Here is a 24720-nt window from a genome sequence, read left to right on the forward strand (position 1 = left end):
GGGCCAGGGCCCTCCGGCTGCTCTGCCCCTGGGCCGTTCCCGCTGTGGTGGCTGTGTGAGTTGCGGGGCATATCCGAGGCCCCACACAGGGAGCACCCTGGCTGGCCTGCGGGGTCTGGGGCCGGTGCATGCCCAGTAGTAGGTCTTTTTGCCCGTGCACCGATGTCACCTCGGCGGCCCTGCTTGCTGGCCCATCTCCAGAGAGCATGCGTGTAGTCACTGGTTAAGGGAACTGCCTTTTGGTGACACGCGGGGCTCTTGTGGGCCGGTGGCCCGTGGGCTTGCTGAGGTGGCAGGCCAGCTAGCTTGTGGGGAAACTGCTCCCCTCTGCTGTCAAGGTGGAGGTGGAGTTTTAGTGCATTTAGGCATTTAGATGTGAGTGAGGTCTCTCTGAAATGGAATAGTAGCGTTGAGAGCTATGTTTCCGTTCGTATGAAAAGGGTGCTGAGCATAAAGAGTTGGGTGATGGTGGTAGGAATTCTAGGAATGTTTAAGTCCCCGCACTTATTTATTTTCTGTTAACGGAGGTGATTCTGAAGTAACTTTTTACTCACGGATGAAGGTGGTGCATAAGGTCATCCCACGTCAGCCATGGTGAGATGAAGTGGTGTAGTAGAATTAAAGCCTGTACACCTTGGCCTGATACATAGGAGACACACCGTGGGTGCTCTTTGCTGCCCTCCTGTCCTGGCTTATTACCTTAACTAACTTGATGGTTCAGAGTGGTCCCAGCAACATTTCCGACAAGATCTTTCTAAAATTGCATAGAAACACTTGGCAAAGATATCCCCAGAGGCTAGTGGAGAACTTTACTCTTTCTGGTCATAGTTTGCAAGACGTTTGCCCTATCCTGCGTTCCTTTGTTACTTTTGCATCTCCTGTGATTGTAGACCGATAGGGGCAGTGGTGTACACACACACACACACACACACACACACACGCGCACACACACGCACAGGCGCGCGCACACGCACGCACACAGACACACACACACACACACACACACACACACACGGCTGAGAGTTAACGGAGACCCCAGTTATCGGAAACTGCAGCCCGCACTTTAAAAAAGAAACGCGCATAAGTTGTGCTCCTGGTGTGCCCCCCATAGGGAGCGGACTTCAAAGTGCAGAGGTGGTTGGACACAGATACCTATGCAGACACCTAAGCACAGATATCTATGCGTAGGCTCTCTCCATCCATCGTCTAAGTGCGTCTCTGTTTACCTACATATCTATGTTAGTCTACTCAAGCTGATAACCAGAGTGTCATTGAGTGGGGGCTTCATCCATAGACACTGATTTCTCACCGTTCTGGAAGCAGAAGTCCAAGACCAAGGCAGGTTCAGTTCCTGGTGAGGTCCCTTCTTCTGGCTTGCATACGGCCGCATCCCTGCTGTGTCCTCACAGGGTCGAGGGAGAAAGCTCTGTCCTCTGTTCCTCTTAATAGCACTGATTGCATAATGGCAGCTCCACCCACACCCTCATGATAGCTTCCGAACCTAATTACCTCCAAAGGCCCCACCTCCCAATACCATGACAGTGGGGGTTAGGGCTTCAAACCTGACTCAATTCAAATATGAACTTGTGTGTGTGTGTGTGTGTGTGTGTGTGTGTGTGTGTGTGTGTGGTGGCGGCGGTGGGGGGTTAGGAGGAGCAGAAGATGGTGAGGTGAGGGCCTAAAAATTCAGTTCATAACTCTGTATCTATCTATCTATTATCTATCTATTGTCTATCTAATCTATCAGTATCTATCATCTGTCTGTCTAACGTAACCTACCTATATCATCTATCCTATCTAGTCTATCATCCGTCATCTATATATATATTTTATCTATCTGTCATCTCTGTCAATCTATTCGTCTAACCTATGAATATCTATCATCTATCTAATGTATCTATTTCTAATCTATCATCTGTCACCTACCTGTCGTCATCTTTTTGTCTACCCATCTATCTATCTATCTATCTATCTATCTGTCTGTCTGTCTGTCTGTCTGTCTATCTGTCTATCTGTCTATCATCTATTCAATCTATCTATACCTATCATCTATCCTATCTAATCTATCATCTATCTATCTGTCTATCTGTCTATCATCTATTCAATCTATCTATACCTATCATCTATCCTATCTAATCTATCATCTATCTATCTGTCTATCTGTCCTATCTATCTATCATCATCTTTTTGCCTACCCATCTATCCTTATGTACAGAACAGTTCACAAGATGGCTTATATGTCACTTCCCTACTTATGTTTCCAAAAGCCTGCAAGGTAACTAGGCCCTAGAGACAGACAGCACTGGGTTCACCGAGACACTTGCACATCGAGTCAACAGCGTGTGACTACAAAACTAGTCGATGGTGGTGCGGGGACTTCAACCCATATCTCTGTCCCCGGTCTTCTTTGCGCTCCTTGCTGACGGTATTCTAGCCGCATTTGTTGACTGACTGCTCCCTGAAGACCACAAGCATCCCTCCTCTTGGCTTTTTCAGTAACTTATCCCATTGTATGGAATGCTTTTCCCTCAGATACCTGGTTCTGTCACCTCCTTCTAGACTGTTCAAGTCCCACCTCCCTGGTGAGGCTTACCCTGTCCACTGTTTATTTTGAAAGCCCTGCTTCTCTCTGCCTATAATCTCAGTCCTCCATATCCTGCTTTTCATTCTTCACAGTGTTTGTTATCGGCTAAGCTACCGGAAAACTTACAGATGTTCATTGTCTCTTTCCTCCCCTCCAACTAGAACGTGGTCTCCACAGGTTAGGAATTCTGCGTGTATTAACTGGTGGAGACCCTGCAGACTCTAGGGTCAGCGAGAAGTGGGCACAGTTGTAACTCAACGTGGTTTGACATGTTAGCAGTTTAGGTTAGAGTCAGGCCAGGCAGTCATTAAAGAGGACCTTTTCTGATATTACTAAGCTACTCGATAAATTCTAAGTAAGCTTACATTTTCAATAATCACACAGCAGGCAGAAGCACTTCCTTCTGTCGTTCCTCCAGCCTCGAGGACCTGGATGCCAAATCTGTTTTCTCGTGGGGAACTGGGAGTGTGTGAGGATGATCGGCCAAAGTCTTAAGTTACACAAGGCACACACATACAGAATTAAACATGTTTAAAAACCAAAATGATAAGAGTGGTTTCCTGTGTCACAGCAGGGATTCCCTAGGCCCCAGTGAGCTCAGAGCAGTGGGAGAGGGGAGGGAAGGGGCCACATAAGCCGACCCGGTCTCGTTCCTCTGGACTTGCCTCCCCCTGGGTTGTCATCCATTAAACGCTCAGCACGCAGACCTCGCGGTGAGCACGCACAGTCATAAAACGCGGCTACTTCCACATCCCAGTCAGTGGGGCATGGAACACGTTGCATAGTTAAGTGTGGCTCAGAACATTATCACTCATGTATGTGTGTTCTTCCTCTGTCGCCGAGTCAAAGAGTAAACAGAGCAGAGGCATACTAGCAAGAGCAGGGTTTAGTGTGAATCTATAATATACACACATACGGTGGGAAAGATTTTGTTAAATGGATAGGAGGATATAGGCCTTGTCCGGAGCCGGGGGAGGCCTGTAGGTGCCGTTGGCAAGGGCTGTGGTATGTCCACCAGGTCGGAGGCCGAGTTAGGGGTAGGGCCGAGGCCGTCGGCTGTGCCTCCCACGGCATCGTGTGGGTCCAGGGCTGACCGGAGGATGACCGCCCGCGCGGTGGGTGTCTGAGGTGCGCAGGAGGCCGGCGGTGGTGCCGCCCACGGCCTCATGTGAGGCCGGTGGGGACCGGAAGATGACGGCCATCGAGGGTGGTGTCGTGTCCATCGGCTCGACTCGAGCATCATCGTCGGCCTTCGGGCCGGCGGTGGTGCTGCCCACGGCCTCGTGTGGGGCCGGGCGAGACCGCAAGATCACGGCCAGCCAGGGTGGCGTCGTGTCCATTGGTTCGTCTTGAGTGTCAGCGTCGGCCTTAAGGCCGGCGCTTGTCCTGCCCATGGCCTTGTCTGGGGCTGGGGATCCGTTGTAGGTGCCTTTCCCGAGGGTGGTGGCGTGCCCATCGGGTCATCGTCCGACTTGGGGGTAGGGCCGAGGCCGTCGGCTGTGCCTCCCACGGCATCGTGTGGGTCCAGGGCTGACCGGAGGATGACCGCCCGCGCGGTGGGTGTCTGAGGTGCGCAGGAGGCCGGCGGTGGTGATGCCCACGGCCTGGTGTGGGGCCCGGTGGGGACCGGAAGATGACGGCGAGCGACGGTGGCGTCGTGTCCATTGGCTCGCCTTGAGAGTCAGACTGAGCCTTCGGGCTGGCGCCTGTGCTGCCCACTGCGTCGACTGGGGCCCGGGGGGACGAGTAGGTGCCTTTCCTGATGGCGGTGGCGTGCCCATCGGGTCCTAGTCCGACTTGCGGGTAGGTCCGAGGCCGTCATCTGTGCCTCCCACGGCATCGTGTGGGGCCAGGGGAGGCCGGCGGTGCTGCTGCCCACGGCCTCGTGTGGGGCTGGGGGGGACTGGAAGATGACGGCCATCGAGGGGGGTGTCGTGTCCCATCGGCTCGTCTTGAGCATCAGCGTCAGCCTTCGGGCGGGAGCTTGTGCTGCCCTGTGCCTTGCCTGGGGCCGGGGGGGCAGTTGTAGGTGCCTTTCCCAAGGGCGGCGGCGTGCCCATCGGGTCCGAGGCTGACTTACGGGTAGGGCCGAGGCCGTCGTCTGTGCCTCCCACGGCATCGTATGGGGCCAGGGGAGACCAGACGACGACTGCCCGTGCGGTGGTTGTCTGAGGCGCACAGGAGGCCGGCGGTGGTGCTGCCCACGGCCCCGTGTGGGGCCGGGGGCGACCGGAAGATGACGGCCATGGACGAGGGTGGTGGTGTGTCCATGGGCTCGTCCCAGGTGTCATCGCCGGCCCTCAGGCCGAAGGTGGTGCTGCATGCGGAGCCGGTGGCGACCGGAAGATGACGGCCATGGAGGGTGGTGTCGTGTCCATGGGCTCGTCCCGGGCGTCATCGCCGGCCCTTGGGCCGAAGGTGGTGCTGCCCACGGCCCCGTGCAGGGCCGGGGGCGACCGGAAGATGACGGCCATGGAGGGTGGTGTCGTGTCTATGGGCTCGTCCCGGGCGTCATCGCCGCCCCTCGGGCCGAAGGTGGAGCTGCCCACGGCCCTGTGTGTGGCCGGGGGCGACCGGAAGATGACGGCCATCAAGGGTGGTGTCGTGTCCATGGGCTCGTCCTGAGCATCAGCCTTCAGGCTGGCGCCTGTGCAGCCCACGGACTTGTCTGTGGCCAGGGGGCAGTTGTAGGGGCCTTTCCCGAAGGCGGTGGCGTGCCCATCGGGTCGTCGTCCGCCTTGCGGGTAGGGCCGAGGCCGTCGTCTGTGCCTCCCACGGCATCGTATGGGGCCAGGGGAGACCAGACGACGACCGCCCGCGCGGTGGTTGTCTGAGGTGCACAGAAGGCCGGCGGTGATGCTGCCCATGGCCTTGTCTGTTGGCTGACTCTGGATGGCGGTTTTGCAGAGGCAGGACACCTCGAGGCGGGCTGGTAGTGGTGCCCGTGTGCCCTGCAGAGGAGGAGCTCGTCTGGGTGGTCTCTCTCCAGCCGTCTGCTGGGAGCCTAGGATGGTCCCGAGGCCCAGGACTGCTCCCCGTGGAAGTGGGAACTCTGTTGGGAAAAGTGGGAAAAGCCAGCCGCTAAAGGCACAGGATCCCGGTGGAACAGCCTGTGACCAGGGCAGCGGGCAGGTGCAGGGTGCTCCCTGGCAGGAGGGGTAGGGGCCAGCGTCCCGGGAACGGGAAGGACCGGCGGACGAAGAAGGTGGGGCTGGGGAGGCGGCAGGCAGGGTGGGGCACGAACCTTAGGAAGGAGGAAACTGTCCACATGGGAAAATGGGCTGTGGTGTGCGCCAAACGATCCGAGGAAAGGGGCTGAAGCTAGGGAGAGGGTCTCCTTTGCCACTAACTCCTTCTCAGGCCAAGCACGCACTGAGCTGCCCAGCTAGGGCGAGCCTGGTATGTATGTCAGCCAGGGGACGCATCACAAAGCGGCCTGGGCCACTGTGACATCACCCAGGGGCCGCATCACCAAGCCCCCCCCCCCACTGCCTTAAGCACACCGGCCCCGCCCAGAGGAGACCCTGGGCCAAGGCCACGGTGCAGCCCCAAGGCCAACCCCAGTAGAATCTCTAGCTCCCGGGACTGCCCGCTGAGGGCCGTGCGGGTGTTCAGACCGACGAGGCCACCATGCGGACCGTCGAGGGCTGAAGTGCCCGCGTCTGTCGGAGCTCGGCCCACCCGGGTGCCGGCTCTGCATGTTATCGGTGCCCGGGGTGCGGCGGGCGGCAAGTGCCTTGCCTCGCGCCCCCCCCTGCGCTCCCGGAGGCCAGGGCCTGCTCATGGCCCAGCGCGGAGCCACCCAGAGGCTGCCCGGGGCACGGCCCGCCCTTTCCCGGGCGTTCCCAGCTTCTCTGGGACACCGGGAGCCAGGCATGCCTTCTCGGCCATGGCCAGCGAGGCGGCTGACTTCTGAGGAGGGCGCAGACCGCATGACTTGCCGTTCTAGCTAGCGGGCAGGTTCTTTCTTTGCTTCTCACAGAAAGCGTAGGTCGGGGACCACCGGGTCTCAGCATAGCCACAATCCCGCATTCTGACTGGGCCCGGCCGCCCAGATTTTCTCTCTGATCTAGTTTTGGGGGCCTGTGTCTCGTACGTGAATAACACAGCACAGTAAACTGGGAAACACTTTTTATGTTTAAAATGCTTCTCCTTTAGACTCTCGGTCTTGATGGCGTCGCTGTTCCTGCCCGTCAGCCAAGCTGGAAGCTTGCGGGGCGACCTCGCCTCCTCTCAGCAGTCAGCCTGTCCATTCCCGATCCCGACTGTGCGTCCTTTATGTTTTTTTTTTTTTTTAAACTCTACTTTTTATTTTTATTTTTATTTATTTTCATTTTATTTTAATTTATTCATTTATTTTTTTAGATTATTATTTTTTATTGAAGGGTAGTTGACGCACAGTATTACATTACATTAGTTTCAAGTGTACAACACAGTGATAAAACATTTATATACATAACTCTAGGTTCCAGCTATCGCCCTACCAAGCTGTTACAATATCTTGACTATATTCCTTATGCTATACATTACATCCCGGTTACTTATTTACTTTACCATTGGAAGTCTGTCCTTTTTTTTTTTTATTTTTTATTTTTTGTGAGGTTATCTCTCATATTTATTGATCAAATGGTTGTTTACGACAATAAAATTCCGTATAGGGGAGTCAGTGCTCAATGCACAATCATTAATCCACCCCAAGCCTAATTTTCGTCAGTCTCCAATCTTCTGAGGCATAACAAACAAGTTCTTACATGGAGAACAAATTCTTACATAGTGAATAAGTTACATAGTGAACAGTACAAGGGCAGTCATCACAGAAACTTTCGGTTTTGCTCATGCATTATGAACTATAAACAGTCAGTTCAAATATGAATACTCATTTGATTTTTGTACTTGATTTATATGTGGATACCACATTTCTCTCTTTATTATTATTATTTTTAATAAAGTGCTGAAGTGGTAGGTAGATACAAGATAAAGGTAGAAAACATGGTTTAGTGTTGTAAGAGAGCAAATGTAGATGATCAGGTGTGTGCCTGTAGACTATGTGTTAATCCAAGCTAGACCAGGGCAATAAAACATCCACGTATGCAAAGATTTCTCTCAGAATGGGGGGGTGAGGTTCTAAGCCTCACCTCTGTTGATCCCCAATTTCTCACCTGATGACCCCCCTGCGACACTGCCTGTCTTAGGTTGTTCCTCCCTTGAGGAATCTTACCCATCTCTGGCTAACCAGTCATCTTCCGGGGCCATACAGGGAAATGTAGAGTTGGTAAGTGAGAGAGAAGCCTTATTGTTTGAAATGGTGAGCTTTTTATTTCTTTGCATATTTGTGCCCTGTAGCTTCTATGCCCAGCATTTGTCTTGAGGTATCTTTACCACTTGGAAGAATTATGATACTCGGTAAATTTGATATGAGGCACGAATTCTATTTAAGGGTTGTAATTAGGAAGGAAGAAGAAAAGCTATAGAAGTAGCAGGCGGAAGAAAACATGGGAAGATTGATTATTTCTTTGACATATCTTCTTGTAGAGTAACTTCAGCATATATAGGTTTTAAGCTACTACTTAAATTGCACACACACATTAACATAATTGGAGTATAGTTACATAACCGAAGCATATCTGTAATTACCAGCCATCTCCAGTGAAACCAAGGAAACCAGTTAGGCACCTTAGGCATTTGTGAAAACTTATCTATGATATGGTGGATATTGTCCAACTGAACTTGAGCAGTCTGAGAGAAATCAGACAAATTAAAACAATCCATTCCTGGGGAATGTTCACATCCCTTATGTTCTTTTAACAGTAAATAGTCTGTAGTTGTAAGATTTTGGAGCGCTACAATTTGCACTTCTAATTCTTGGTTGAGTTCCAACAGTATAGATCCAGTCAAATTTGTTGTTTTACCGTATGCACAGGCCAGCTTAGATATCTCCTTCATTCCCATGGCAAGTCCAGGAACCGGTGGGATGAGTGCATCTACAGCTGTAGCAGTGCGTGGATCTTTCTTTGGGGTTTTTTTTGATGATCACCTTCTGGCATGAGTCTTCCAGAGAGTGCTGATGTTGGAAGTTCTTTTTCATATCGTATCTTAGTTCATTTTCGGGGTAGCCCAATTAGGCTTTGATCCTCTGTATAAACACAAACAGACCCTTTGCCTACACTTTCATATGCCCTTTATACCCTTGTGTAGAACTCGTTGGAGGTTACCACACAGGAACTGCCCTTTTTTTTTTTGCTTTGTTTTTGGTATCACTAATCTACACTTACATGACGAATATTATGTTTACTAGGCTCTCTCCTATACCAGGTCTCCCCTATAAACCCCTTTATAGTCACTGTCCATCAGCATGGCAAAATGTTGTAGAATCACTACTTCCCTTCTCTGTGCTGTACAGCCCTCCCTTTTCTCCTACCCCCCCATGCATGCTAATCTTAATACCCCCCTACTTCTCCACCCCCCCCCCCCCTTATCCCTCCCTACCCACCCATTCTCCCCAGTCCCTTTCCCTTTGGTACCTGTTAGTCCATTGTTGAGTTCTGTGATTCTGCTGCTGTTTTGTTCCTTCAGTTTTTCCTTTGTTCTTATATTCCACAGATAAGTGAAATCATTTGGTATTTCTCTTTCTCCGCTTGGCTTGTTTCACTGAGCATAATACCCTCCAGCTCCATCCATGTTGCTGCAAATGGTTGGATTTGCCCTTTTCTTATGGCTGAGTAGTATTCCATTGTGTATATGTACCACATCTTCTTTATCCATTCATCTATCGATGGACATTCAGGTTGCCTCCAATTCTTGGCTATTGTAAATAGTGCTGTGATAAACATAGGGGTGCACTGATCTTTCTCATACTTGATTGCTGCATTCTTAGGGTAAATTCCTAGGAGTGAAATTCCTGGGTCAAATGGTAAGTCTGTTTTGAGCATTTTGATGTACCTCCATACTGCTTTCCACAATGGTTGAACTAACTTACATTCCCACCAGCAGTGTAGGAGGGTTCCCCTTTCTCCACAGCCTCGCCAACATTTGTTGTTGTTTGTCTTTTGGATGGCAGCCATCCTTACTGGTGTGAGGTGATACCTCATTGTAGTTTTAATTTGCATTTCTCTGATAATTAGCGATGTGGAGCATCTTTTCATGTGTCTGTTGGCCATCTGTATTTCTTTTTTGGAGAACTGTCTGTTCAGTTCCTCTGCCCATTTTTTTAATTGGGTTATTTGTTTTTTGTTTGTTGAGGCGTGTGAGCTCTTTATATATTCTGGATGTCAAGCCTTTATCGGATCTGTCATTTTCAAATATATTCTCCCATACTGTAGGGTTCCTTTTTGTTCTATTGATGGTGTCTTTTGCTGTACAGAAGCTTTTCAGCTTAATATAGTCCCACTTACTCATTTTTGCTGTTGTTTTCCTTGCCCGGGGAGATATGTTCAAGAAGAGGTCACTCATGTTTATGTCTAAGAGGTTTTCGCCTATGTTTTCTTCCAAGAGTTTAATGGTTTCGTGACTTACATTCAGGTCTTTGATCCATTTTTTTTTTTGATCCATTTTGAGTTTACTTTTGTATATGGGGTTAGACAATGGTCCAGCTTCATTCTCCTACATGTAGCTGTCCAGTTTTGCCAGCACCACCTGTTGAAGAGACTGTCATTTCGCCACTGTATGTCCATGGCTCCTTTATCAAATATTAGTTGACCATATATGTCTGGGTTAATGTCTGGATTCTCTAGTCTGTTCCATTGGTCTGTGGCTCTGCTCTTGTGCCAGTACCAAATTGTCTTGATTACTATGGCTTTATAGTAGAGCTTGAAGTTGGGGAGTGAGATCCCCCCTACTTTATTCTTCTTTCTCAGGATTGCTTTGGCTATTCGGGGTCTTTGGTGTTTCCATATGAATTTTTGAATTATTTGTTCCAGTTCATTGAAGAACGTTGCTGGTAGTTTCATAGGGATTGCATCAAATCTGTATATTGCTTTGGGCAGGATGGCCATTTTGACGATATTAATTCTTCCTAGCCACGAGCATGGGATGAGTTTCCATCTGTTAGTGTCCCCTTTAATTTCTCTTAAGAGTGACTTGTAGTTTTCAGAGTATAAGTCTTTCACTTGTTTGGTTAGGTTTATTCCTAGGTTTTTTTTTTTTTTTGATGCAATTGTGAATGGAGTTGTTTTCCTGATTTCTCTTTCTGTTGGTTCATTGTTAGTGTATAGGAAAGCCACAGATTTCTGTGTGTTGATTTTGTATCCTGCAACTTTGCTGTATTCCGATATCAGTTCTAGTTGTTTTGGGGTGGAGACTTTAGGGTTTTTTATGTACAGTATCATGTCATCTGCAAATAGTGACAGTTTAACTTCTTCTTTACCAATCTGGATTCCTTGTATTTCTTTATTTTGTCTGATTGCCGTAGCTAGGACTTCCAGTACTGTTAAATAACAGTGGAGAGAGTGGGCATCCCTGTCTAGTTTCCGATCTCAGAGGAAATGCTTTCAGCTTCTCGCTGTTCAATATAATGTTGGCTGTGGGTTTATCATAGATGGCCTTTATTATGTTGAGTTACTTGCCCTCTATTCCCATTTTGCTGAGAGTTTTTAACATGAATGGATGTTGAACTTTGTCAAATGCTTTTTCAGCATCTATGGAGATGATCATGTGGTTTTTGTCTTTCTTTTTGTTGATGTGGTGGATGATGTTGATGGACTTTCGAATGTTGTACCATCCTTGCATCCCTGGGATGAATCCCACTTGGTCATGGTGTATGATCCTTTTCATGTATTTTTGAATTCAGTTTGCTAATATTTTGTTGAGTATTTTTGCATCTACGTTCATCAGGGATATTGGTCTGTAGTTTTCTTTTTTGGTGGGGTCTTTGCCTGGTTTTGGTATTAGGGTGATGTTAGCTTCATAGAATGAGTTTGGGAGTATCCCCTCCTCCTCTATTTTTTGGAAAACTTTAAGGAGAATGGGTATTATGTCTTCCCTGTATGTCTGATAAAATTCCGAGGTAAATCCATCTGGCCCGGGGGTTTTGTTCTTTGGTAGTTTTTGGATTACCTCTTCAATTTCGTTGCTGGTAATTGGTCTGTTTAGATTTTCTGTTTCTTTTTGGGTCAGTCTTGGAAGGTTGTATTTTTCTAGGAAGTTGTCCATTTCTCCTAGGTTTCCCAGCTTGTTAGCATGTAGGTTTTCATAGTATTCTCTAATAATTCTTTGTATTTCTGTGGGGTCCATCGTGATTTTTCCTTTCTCGTTTCTGATACTGTTGATTTGTGTTGACTCTCTTTTCTTCTTAATAAGTCTGGCTAGAGGCTTATCTATTTTGTTTATTTTCTTGAAGAACCAGCTCTTGGTTTCATTGATTTTTGCTATTGTTTTATTCTTCTCAATTTTATTTATTTCTTCTCTGATCTTTATTATGTCCCTCCTTCTGCTGACCTTAGGCCTCATCTGTTCTGCTTTTTCCAATTTTGGTAATTGTGACATTAGACCATTCATTTGGGATTGCTCTTCCTTTTTTAAATATGCTTGGATTGCTATATACTTTCCTCTTAAGACTGCTTTTGCTGTGTCCCACAGAAGTTGGGGCTTAGTGTTGTTGTTGTCATTTGTTTCCATATATTGCTGGATCTCCATTTTGATTTGGTCATTGAGCCATTGATTATTTATGAGCGTGTTGTTAAGCCTCCATGTGTTTGTGAGCCTCTTTGCTTTCTTTGTACAGTTTATTTCTAGTTTTAGGCCTTTGTGGTCTGAAAAGTTGGTTGGTAGGATTTCAATCTTTTGGAATTTTCTGAGGCTCTTTTTGTGGCCTAGTATGTGGTCTATTCTGGAGAATGTTCCATGTGCACTTGAGAAGAATGTATATCCTGTTGCTTTTGGATGTAGAGTTCTATAGATGTCTATTAGGTCCATCTGCTCTACTGTGTTGTTCAGTGGTTCCGTGTCCTTAGTTATTTTCTGCCCAGTGGATCTTTCCTTTGGGGCGAGTGGTGTGTTGAAGTCTCCTAGAATGAATGCATTGCAGTCTGTATCCCCCTTTAGTTCTGTTAGTATTTGTTTCACATATGCTGGTGCTCCTGTGTTGGGTGCATATATATTTAGAATGGTTATATCCTCTTGTTTGACTGAGCCCTTTATCATTATGTAGTGTCCTTCTTTATCTCTTGTTACTTTCTTTGTTTTGAAGTCTATTTTGTCTGATATTAGTACTGCAACCCCTGCTTTCTTTTCACTGTTGTTTGCTTGAAATATGTTTTTCCATCCCTTGACTTTTAGTCTGTACATGTCTTTGGGCTTGAGGTGAGTTTCTTGTAAGCAGCGTATAGATGGGTCTTGCTTTTTTATCCATTCTGTTACTCTGTGTCTTTTGATTGGTGCATTCAACCCATTAACATTTAGGGTGACTATTGAAAGATATGTACTTATTGCCATTGCTGGCTTTAAGTTCGTGGTTACCAAACGTTCAAGGTTAGCCTCTTTAGTATCTTACTGCCTAACTTAGCTCGCTTATTGAGCTGTTATATACACTCTCTGGAGATTCTTTTCTTCTCTCCCTTCTTGTTCCTCCTCCTCGATTCTTCATATGTTGGGTGTTTTGTGCTGTGCTCTTTCTAGGAGTGCTCCCATCTAGAGCAGTCCCTGTAAGATGTTCTGTAGAGGTGGTTTGTGGGAAGCAAATTCCCTCAGCTTTTATTTGTCTGGGAATTGTTTAATCCCACCGTCATATTTGAATGATAGTCGTGCTGGATACAGTATCCTTGGTTCAAGGCCCTTCTGTTTCATTGTATTAAATATATCATGCCATTCTCTTCTGGCCTGTAGGGTTTCTGTTGAGAAATCTGATGTTAGCCTGATGGGTTTCCCTTTATAGGTGACCTTTTTCTCTCTAGCTGCCTTTAACACTCTTTCCTTGTCCTTGATCTTTGCCATTTTAATTATTATGTGTCTTGGTGTTGTCCTTCTTGGATCCTTTCTGTTGGGGGTTCTGTGTATTTCCGTGGTCTGTTCGATTATTTCCTCCCCCAGTTTGGGGAAGTTTTTAGCAATTATTTCTTCTAAGATACTTTACATCTCTTTTCCTCTCTCTTCTTCTTCTGGGACCCCTATAATACGGATATTGTTCCTTTTGGATTGGTCACACAGTTCTCTTAATATTGTTTGATTCCTGGAGATCCTTTTGTCTCTCTATGTCAGCTTCTATGCGTTCCTGTTCTCTGATTTCAATTCCATCAATGGCCTCTTGCATTCTATCCATTCTGCTTATAAACCCTTCCAGAGTTTGTTTCATTTCTGCGATCTCCTTTCTGGCATCTGTGATCTCCCTCCGGACTTCATCCCATTTCTCTTGCATATTTCTCTGCATCTCTGTCAGCATGTTTATGATTCTTATTTTGAATTCTTTGTCAGGAAGACTGGTTAGGTCTGTCTCCTACTCTGGTGTTGTCTTTGTGATCTTTGTCTGCCTGTAGCTTTGCCTTTTCATGGTGATAGGAATAGTTTGCAGAGCTGGGACGAGTGACGGCTGGAAGGACTTCCTTTCTTGTTGGTTTGTGGCCGTCCTCTCCCCCTTCGCGAGGCTCTGGGTTCTCTCAGGTGCGGATGTGGTCTGGATATTGTCCTGTGTCCTCTGGTCTTTATTCTAGGAAGGGTTGTCTTTGTTATATTTTCATAGATACATGTTGTTTTGGGAGGAGATTTCCGCTGCTTTACTCACGCCGCCATCTTCCACCCCTCCCTCTAATTCTGTTTCTAAAACAAAGCATAAAGCCTAAATGGATTCTAGAGTGTAAAAAAGAAATGGACTTTTCAGTTCTAAGCTCACGTCCAGCTCACTACATCAAGTAATCCACTGAGATCTGGTGGGAGCATCACTTCAAATAATTATTAGTAACAGCAGAAGTTACCATCTCAAGGAACTATGTACCAGGCAGTATTGTAGATACCAACAATGCCTTATTTGGGGCTCTATTCAGGATGTTTGAGACAGTGAACAGAGGCACTATTAATGAGTATGTCAGGCTGAATCCTAAGCCAGAGTAGTGAAGTGAGAAGTCTGAAAGCGGGCTGATTTGTACCTCTGGCCCCCAGAAAGGCTCGGGGACTGAGGCACAAATATCCTTCACAGTAGGAGTGCAGGTGATACAGCACCCAGGTTGGAAATCTTTGTAAGAAACAGGTGGGCCCCACAGCCCATGTGTCCCTGTTCACTTGGACAACTGTGTCCTTCTTACCCTGGTGCAGACCAAAGAGGCTGAACAGAAAGCACGTGGCTTGGGGGACAGTGGGCATGGCTAAGGTTGATGACACCACATGGGAACTAATGGGAACTTCCCAGGAATCTGTTGGTACTCAGAATGTTCTAGGGCTCTTACCATCTCCCTTGCTGCTGCAGGCTTTTCTAGCATACTTCCTTCACAGCTCTTGTCATGATGTACCATAACTCTTAACAGTTAGTTATTGGACTGTGTGTTTGGTGTCCACCTGCCTGCCTGCCTGCAAGCTTCTGGAAGGCTGGGAATGGATCTGTGTGGTTGCTCTGCTGGCCACATAGTGGAAGCTCACTAACAGTGGTTGGTTCAGTTAGTTAATTAGTAATATGAAAGACACTTCATGGTGCACCCCAAATTAATTAATTGCAATGTTTTTTTGACTTACATCAACACAAATTTATTATCTTACAGTTCTATAGGTTAGAAGTACAACACAAGTCTTACTCAGAAAAAAAAGTAAGGTGTCAACAGACGGTCCTCCTTTCTGGAAACTTTAAGAGAAAATCCATTTTCTTACCTTTTCCAGCTTCTAGAGGCTCCCTGCATTCCTTAACTTATGGCCCTTTCCCAACACCACTAAAGAAGGCTGGACAAGTTCTCCTCAAGTCACAGAGCTCCCTGACCTCCTCCTCTGCCTCCCTTTTACACTTTTTAAAAAATTTTCTTGTCATTAATCTACAGTTACATGAAAAACATTATGTTTACCAGGCACCCCTTCACCAAGGCCCCCCTCCACCCCATTACAGTCACTGTCCATCAGCATAGTAAGATGGTGTAGAATCACTACTTGTCTTCTATGTTTTGCACAGCCCTCCCCATGCTGCCCCCCCCACAGTATAGATGCTAATCGTAATGCCCCCTTTCTTTTTCCCCACCCTTATCCCTCCCTTCCCACCCATCCTCCCCAGTCCCTTTCCCTTTGGTAACTGTTAGTCCATTCTTGGGTTCTGTGATTCTGCTACTGTTTTGTTCCTTCAGTTTTTCTTTGTTCTTATACTCCACATATGAGTGAAGTCATTTGATACTTGTCTTTTTCTGCCTGGCTTTATTTCACTGAACATAGTACCCACTAGCTTCATCCATGTTTTTGCAAATGGTAGGATTTGTTTTCTTCTTATGGCTGAATGATATTCCATTGTGTATATGTACCACATCTTCTTTATCCATTCATCTACTGATGGACACTTAGGTTGCTTCCATTTCTTGGCAATTGTAAATAGTGCTGCAATAAGCATAGGGGTGCATCTGTCTTTTTCAAACTGGGCTCCTGCATTCCTAGGATAAATTCCTAGAAGTGGACTTCCTGGGTCAAATGGTATATCTATTTTGAGCTTTTTGAGGAACCTCCATTCTGCTTTCCACAATGGTTTAACTAATTTACATTCCTACCAGCAGTGTAGGAGGGTTCTCCTTTCTCCACATCCTTGCCAACATTTGTTGTTGTTTGTCTTTTGGATGATGGTGATCCTTACTGGTGTGAGGTGATATCTCATTGTGGTTTTAATTTTCATTTCTCTGATGACTAGCAATATGGAGGCATCTTTTCATGTGTCTGTTGGCCATCTGAATTTCTTCTTTGGAGAACTGTCTGTTCAGCTCCTCTGCCCATGTTTTAATTGGATTATTTGCTTTTTGTTGAGGTGCATGAGCTCTTTATATATTTAGGATGTCAACCCTTTATCAGATCTGTCATTTATGAATATAATCTCCCATAATGTAGGATACCTTTTTGTTCTATTGATGGTGTCCTTTGCTGTACAGAAGCTTTTCAGCTTGATATAGTCCCACTTGTTCATTTTCACTTTTGTTTCCTTTGCCTGGGGAGATATGTTCATGCAGAAATTGCTCACGTTTATGTCCAAGAGATTTTTGCCTATATTTTTTTCTGAGTTTATGTTGTCAGTTGTCACTTCTCTTTCATTTCTGACTTGAGTTGTCTGTGTTCATTCACACATGGCCGTCCTTTTGCCTCTCTCCCATTTGTTGATGGTGGTGAACTCTAAATAAGAAAATGGAAGAATAAAGTCTAAAGACACTGTTTTCTGTATGAAAGTGCTTTCATTTCTTTGGCCAGGTTCAAGTTTCTGTAATTTGTTGGGTCCATTTGTGAACTCTCTGTTCTATTTCATTTATTTGTGTGTATTTATTATTTTTTTTATTTTCATTTTATTAATCAGGATAAAAGAAGTGCAATTTATAGTGTGGCTTGACATTTAAATCAGAAGTTTTGTCTAAACACACCTGCCAAATAGAAGGGTGAATGACCTGTGGAAACCTCTGGTAGGTCTTTCTTCTAGACATCAACATCAAGGCAGCTGGGTTTTTTAAATGGAGGGTGTCAAGCACACATTCAGTTTTGACTGGTAATGCAAATGATTAGAACTAGTTGAGTTTTAGGTGTTTGAAAATATTCAGGGTAATGAAGACAGGTTTACAGATCAGGATAATACTGTAGAATGGAAATATAGTTTGTTCACTTAATCTAGTGCAGTTTTATAACTATCTAATATGTAAGTTGCTTGCCTCCTAAAATTGGAGTAACATGCTTGGCAAGTCTGTTACCCACTTGCAGCCAGGAGGATCCTTGTTGTTGGAGGACAGATAACAAACCGGGCAACTAGTAAGATGTGTTCTGTTCTTTTTTTCCTGAAGTTTGGTAGTTTGATGATTTTTTAATAGCAAGGCAAAATCTAATTTCTCAGTCATCTTCTGGATCCATTAGGATGAAATTGCTGCTTTGGGCAGTTACCATGAAGTCTCGATAAAGGGCTGTCAAGGTCTGTTTCTTCAGTGGTTTCTATCAGGGCAGAGAAGGTGTCAGTGCTTTTGTGGTTAGGAGACTTGTTTTGGGTCACTCTGATGCCAGAGTTCTTGTTCACGAAGCCGAAGAATGAGCTTCATAAACACTCAAGGTAGGAGAGCAAGGTATAGGCTTTTATTTAGAGATAAAGTGAATGGACCGAGCTCCTGGCTCACACAAGGAGGGGAAAAGAGAGTCCCTGTGTGTATTCATTTTAAATATTATGCTCCTTTAGTTATTGTAGCTGTGCAATTAAGCTTGAAATTTTAACGTTTGAGTTCAACTTTTTTTTTTCATTGATAGATGAACAGGTATTCAATTGAGTTATCAATTCCTGCAATATAGTGTGGTAAGGTTATTGTTGGGATTACTTGGGGTCTCTAAGTCAATTTGAGGAAAATGGACATCTTAGTAATGGAATTTTGATCATGGACAGTATATCTCAGTTCTGTTTTTTCTTGCATTGCTCTCAGAAATGTTACACATGTTTTCCCCCAGAGATCTACAAGTATTTTGTTGCATTTATATTTGAGCATTTGTATTTTTGCATTTTTTATTTTTGGTGGATATAAATGATACTGTTTCTTACATATTCCAATCATATGTTAATGGTTGACTGAAAACCAGAAACTTTTATGTTCACATTGAACTGAAGTTCATGGTATATGTGTAAAATCTCATCTGGGCACAGAACAACGGGCTCCATTTCTGTTTGAATTTAACCATATATTTTCACTGAATAATCCATATATTGAATTTGAGCCCTTTACCAGGACTTCTAAGAAGGGGCCCAACCATCAGTAGTGACTATGTTTGAGCTATGGGATGCCTCAACCTGCCTTTTGTGGCGTGCACCGAGCACGTGTGCTCCTCCTGTGCACTCTGGTACCTTTGCTAGAGTGAAGACTTGAGCTTTTGTATCGGCAGAACCCAGGAGTCTGGGCTGCAACTTTGGGATGACTTGGAGCCCAGTCCACCAGGAGGAAAATGCTTCCAGTGTGGGGTCCTGACACCTGTAGAGGGGGCTTTGCCATGATTTCTTCTGGATGTTTCTGCAAGGAGTGAGTACAGAACCTGCCATTTTTTATCATATTTCTAAATGCTTTCTTTATTAAATTCTCATATAGTATTGTAACTTTTTTTTAACATGTGTTGTATAAAAATTTCTTAGAAAGGTAGATAGGGCTGGTGTTACCTATACAATAAAACTGTTACGGAAGACCAGAATTAGATTATATAATAGCTCCAGGGTCTGGGGCATAGTGTGCATAGTGTGTGCCCAGAAAGAATAATATTTTGTGAATTTAAAATGCTTTATGGAGGCATATCAAGTGAGGAATGAGCCAGCTCTTAGAGCTTTGTGCCCTTCTGTGAATCATCTTTAAAGATCTGACACTGTAATAATTAATGTGCAATGTTACTCATTCACTGAGGGTTTCTAATGATTTAACTTTATATTATTCTGTATCATTTTGATTCAGGATTATTTCTGTAGAGAAATCCCAATTCAGAACCATATTCTCAGTCATAAAATTCATATCAAGAAATGGGACCAGCCAGTCTTCCCTGCAAACTGAGTCAAAGAGAAAAAAGTCACAGCCTAATAAGTCCCTTCACTCACGTTTATTGTTAGTTTTCCAACATTAAAGTAAATGAGATCCACTGAAAAGTGGAAGTTTAAGTACATTAAAATTCAGAATATTATTTTGAGTTCTATTTTATTGATGCCAAACCAGAATTTAGTATGCTTTAATGTTCCTAGCTTTCAAAAAAGATATCTTATCAACAATGTTAATATCCCCTGTAGCTTGTCATTTTCAAATGGGATTATCATTGTGCTTGATTTCTCCTGAATTAGTGTTGAACATAATTTTTAAAAATTATCTTCATCCACTAATATGTTCTTTGCCAGACCTCTGTGTGAATGTATTTGTTAAAAAATACATAAATGAACCAAGGGAACATCTAACTGTTTTAATACATGATTAGAGTGAGGAAGTTTCATGGATCAGGTTTAGAAGATCAAGATATAATGGTGTCTTTTCTCTTCATGCCACCTACTGCATGCTGCTTAAAACCATTTAAGGTGAAGTTGTTACAAAATGAAACAAACCTGTTTCCACTCAGCCAACATACAGCAAAACCAAACACTGACATTGGGATGTGGTGAAAGAAGGTGGGTGTTCCTCAAGCAAGGAGAGTGGATAGCTAAAGCTTAAAGCCCTGCACTTACTATTGGCTTATAAGCAAGGGCTTTTAAAGGTTATGGGAAAGGGTTGCAGGATGTATGATGAGCTTGTGGCATTGCTCTGATGGGTCCATGGTGAGGTGACAGGGAACTGTTTCAGGAGTGTTAGCTGTCAGCTGACTCCACTGAGGCTGGAGTCCATGTGCTCATTGTCAGGAGGTGGCATGTCTGGTGTGGCCTAAATTCCTGCAAAGCAAGTCAAGGAATCATGAGTCAAGAGTCTGTTTGTGGCCTTGAGGGGGAAATCAGAGTCCTGGGCCATTTTAGTTTGCTTTACCTTGGTTTGCAAACTCCCATTTTTTAAAATCTTAATTTTACACATTCTTATTCCCATACTGTGGGTCATAATTGATGGGCTCAGTCTTATGTTTCAGTGAGATGTCTGAGGGCCTTTATCAGACAGGGAATGCCTGTGCAGTTACAAAACATCTTTAGGACTGAAATCACCGTAACGCTTAAGAGCTAAAACATTGGCTGCTTTTTCTAAATGAGATGCATTTATGGAAAACAGATTTTCTCAGGTTCCAAGTAGAAAATCTGAAGGTACTTTACTTTTGTGTATCTTGGTTTCTGAGATGACACTGAGATGTTTGTAATCTTCCTTTTTTATGTGCTTCCTTCCTGTAATAATGGAAAATTCAAGTTTCTCTTTAGCATGCTCATTCCTTTACTTTTTGGTCTATTCTGAGCTTCAGAAAAAAATGTACATAAACCTTGCTTTAGCTTTACATTCCTCTAATATACTTTCACCTAATATTCTTTTTTGGTAAGCTACACAACAGGCATTCTAATAAGCATGAGGAATTACATATTGTCCTGGGTTTTCACTAGAGCTGTTTTTTAACCATTTGCTTATGATTCATATGATCATCTCATCATGATCAATTGCATTAAATTTGAGTCTGTCTGTGCCAGCGTGCTTCTGAGTTTAGCACTGTGTATTTTATGTGTTACAACTCCTGAGGAAGTTTTCTTAATTACTTAAGGAATCTAAAATTTTCTGGACTATTAACACGGGTATTGTTTTAGTCTCTCATAACTACTGCATAGAATCTTTATTTTACAAGGGTGTCTATGTCTATAAAACCTATAGCATGCTGTAGGTTTTACTTCTGAATTGTTTTCATGGAGGAAGCCCTTCACAGATTCACACACAGGGGAAGTAGGTGTACATTCAGGGGATTGTCTGCTTGAATTGTGGACAGTATCTGACTGGAAATCAGATGCTTTTTACCAATGCTTCAATGAATTCTCATAATGGTTAATTTCCTATGACATTGGAATAATTGAAATTCTCCTAAATATTTAAAGAGTGTATGTATTATATCTCACAATATAATATTTCAAGTTTACATATTTGTACTAAAGCCAAAAATATTTTCAATTTACTGTTTTTAATTTTCGAATTCATAAGGTATATCCATGTGCCTTATTAAAGTTTTACATTCATACAACATACTTCCAAATTTATATACTCTCATTGTTTATTTAAAAATGAGTGAACCAATTATGATGCTTGATTAAATTGTCAGTTTTCAGGAGAGTCTTAAAATTGTCAGGAGACACCTAAAATTTATTTCCAGTCACTCAAAATATCATTCCATGGTGCTAATTTGCATACAATTTAATAATGATTTTGTATCAAGATTTGGATTCAGCGTAGTATATATTTTCCTTTGATATTCCATATATTAACTTTTGAGTCATGTTAACCTGTGTCAAAATGCACCAGTTACATGTAGTCCCCTACGGCAGCACAAAGGGGATATTCTCTTCACATAGCCCACATACCTCTGCACCGTAAATTCCCCACAAGGTCATGTCGCTCCTTCCTGCCGCTTACCCGGTAATTTGTCATAAGAGAATCCCACCTCAAGAGAGCCAGAGTGGTGATTCTCTCTCTCTAGTCCCCTCTCTTCATGTTGCTGGGTCATACCTGTAGGGACAGACTCAGAGCAGCACCATGCAAGAAGCAAAATGACAGCTGAGACCCCAGCTTCTGTCCTCTGTCAGCCTCGTGGAGAGGACAGGGTGCAGTGGTTCGGGGGTGCCATGGGCCTTAATGGGAGGAGTGGCGGTAAGAGGGAATGCCTTTGTCCCTGTCCTGTGCCCTGTGCCAAGGGTTAGAGTTTTCATAGTAGCCAGGTGAGGAAAGGCATCATGATAGAAAAAGGGGTTTAAAATTCTGTGTTTCCCCAAGCTCCACAAATTATCCATCACACTGAAGGTACAGTAACATTAATACAGTACTCATGTACTGCCTTCTAAATGTTCAGTTTCTTACAGGGTTGACCAGCTTTAGCTTTACAACTTGGTTCATCTGGGGTAAATCAAGCTCTTCATCCGTAACATATTTTGTGGTCAGATTGGCTTAATGGCATAGTATGAACACAGTCATTTAGAAGAGTGTTTTCAGATAATTTCAGACTTACAGAAAACCTGCAATATCCCTGATATTCCTTCATTCAGATTTTCCAGTGGTCAGTGCACCACTACATTTGCTCCATCATAGAAAATTGTCCACTGTATTTTTCCAATTAGAGGCACAATTTACCACAGAAATACTACATGACCCACATTAGGAAATCAAAATTGTTGATAATTCTTACCTGCAGACCAGCTTTAAATATCAGCAAGTGCATCAACTATGAGAAAAATATGTCTGCATTCTGGTACACAGACTTTCTGTAATTTTCATGACCTCAGTTGGGTTAGAGTTCAAAGTTCTCCAACATCATTATGTGCAGGCTCAAGAGTCCTTGTCTTGGCCTTAGAGGGGAAGCTTTCAGTGCTTCACTGCTGAGTATAGTATTAACTATATTTGTTGTATATGGACATTATCATGCTGAGGTTGTTCCTTCTCTGCTCTGTTTCTTGTGGGTTTTTATGGTAAAAGTATATTGTATTTTGTAGCATGCTTATTCTGACTACTGAGATGATAAGATTTTTTTCATTTACTTTTAATCTCATATGATTTGCGTATTGAACCACTTGCCTCCTTGGTATAAGTGTCAGCTGGTCATGTGGGAAATCCCTTTAATGTGACCTTGAAGTTGGTTTACTAATACTTTTAGAAAATGCTCATCTATTTTATTTTTTAGTTTTTTTATTAAGGTATCATTGATACATAATCTTATGAATGTTTCACATGAGCAACAGTGTGGTCACTACATTCCCCCCTATTATCAAGTCCACAACACATACCCCATTACAGTTACTGTTCATCAGCATAGTAAGAATCTTGCATCTATTTTCAATACGAATATTGGTCTGCAGTTGTGTTTTTTCATGGCATCCTAATCTGGATTGATATCAGGGTAATGGTGGCCTCATAGAGTGAACTTGGAAGTGTTCTGTACTCTCCAATTTTTTGGAAGATTTTGAGAAAGATTGACATTAATTCTTTAAGAGTTTGGTAGAATTCCGATTACCGGAATCTCTTGTACAGCAAGTGTTCTCTGTCTTTTTATTCATTCATTTATTCTTTCATCAAATACTTTATTTTTTTAATTTTGGTATCATTAATATACAATCACATGAGCAACATTGTGCTTACTAGATTCCCCCCATTATCACGTCCCCACCACATACCCCATTACAGTCACTGTCCATCAGTGTAGTAAGATGCTGTAGAGTCACTACTTCTCTTCTCTGTGCTATACTGTCTTCTCTGTCTCCAGAGAAGATCATAGCCTTTCACTGCTGCCTCTCAGCACAGGCCTGTCATTCGTACCGGGTCAGTGGGTTCTCCAACTGCGTTTTGTATATGGAAGATGCTTCTGATGATTCTGCAAAGTTGCAGTCTTCCGGCTGGGGAGCCGCAACCCGGGGACGGGCGGCGCGGGAGCGGCCGGGTGTGAGCCCTCCCTACAAGCCCAGCCCGGTGTCTGCATCACCGCCGAGTTTGAAGCATCCAGTGAAAACGCAGGACGCCCGAGTTCACGCAGGCGGCCCAGCCTGGGCGGAGCGAGGATGCTGGGAGGGCCGCGCGGGGGGCGGGGCGAACCTTGCGTCCCGCGAGGCCCACTGATCCCCGGGGGCGGAATCCGCATTCCCACGGCCGGCCGTGCAGCCGCGCAGGGAGGCGCCACCGCGTCGAGGGCAGCTGCGGGGACAGACGGGATGTGCGCCCCCCCCCCCCCCCGGGACTCTGCCTCCTCGGGCCCGCTGCTCAGGCCGGCTAGCTCGACACGAGCCAGCCGCCCTCCGGCCAAGTCGGTGGCAGAACCCCTCCGTGGTCCTGGGGGCGTGCTGGGACACGGCTGCCAGCACCTCGGCACGCCCCAGGAGCCGGGCCCCCAGGTGGCAGGTCACCGGCCTGACAACACCCCCGTCCCGGGCTCTTCAGGCCCCGCGCGGCTGCCCAGCCGGCGCTCCCTGGCGGCCCCCAGGTGTCAGCTCCCACCCCCACCCCCCACGGGAGCCGAGGGCACGCTGTCCCCGCGGCCGCCGCCACCGCCGCAGGCCTGGGGCACGGGCTGGGGCGGCGGCTGAGCGCTCTCCCCACTGGCAGGGATGTCAGGCCTTTCTTTGGCTCCTAATCTACGATACTACTACCAAGCTTTTCCTTACACTTTTGAAAAAACGGAGTCATTTTGTTCTATAGAATTTACTACGTTCTGGATTTTGTTTTGATCGTCATGGTGTCATTTTAACATGTACTCTATCCCTATTTTCTCCTTAAATGGGCAGTTGGCTCCTGAGGCTTGATTAGTTTCAAGTTCCGTGATGTGGGCAGAGTATTTCGTAGGTGGTGCTGTGCACTTCTGCTGGCATCACATTGGGAGCACGTGCTGTGTGCCTTTTGCGATGTTAATGTTGA

General features: G+C 45.0%; 1 protein-coding gene across 1 annotated transcript in view; it reads left to right on the forward strand.

Moving 5' to 3' along the window:
• LOC118907367 (uncharacterized) overlaps positions 1 to 24720 on the forward strand; it is a 61108-nt gene that overhangs the window by 23128 nt on the left and 13260 nt on the right. Inside the window, exons 4-5 of the mRNA XM_057504949.1 lie at positions 17028 to 17130; positions 18578 to 18711. The gene's annotated coding sequence lies outside the window, so the exon portion shown is untranslated. The remainder of the gene's footprint in view (positions 1 to 17027; positions 17131 to 18577; positions 18712 to 24720) is intronic.

This window comes from Manis pentadactyla, chromosome 7, assembly GCF_030020395.1.
Source record: "Manis pentadactyla isolate mManPen7 chromosome 7, mManPen7.hap1, whole genome shotgun sequence".
Taxonomy (NCBI): Eukaryota; Metazoa; Chordata; class Mammalia; order Pholidota; family Manidae; genus Manis; species Manis pentadactyla.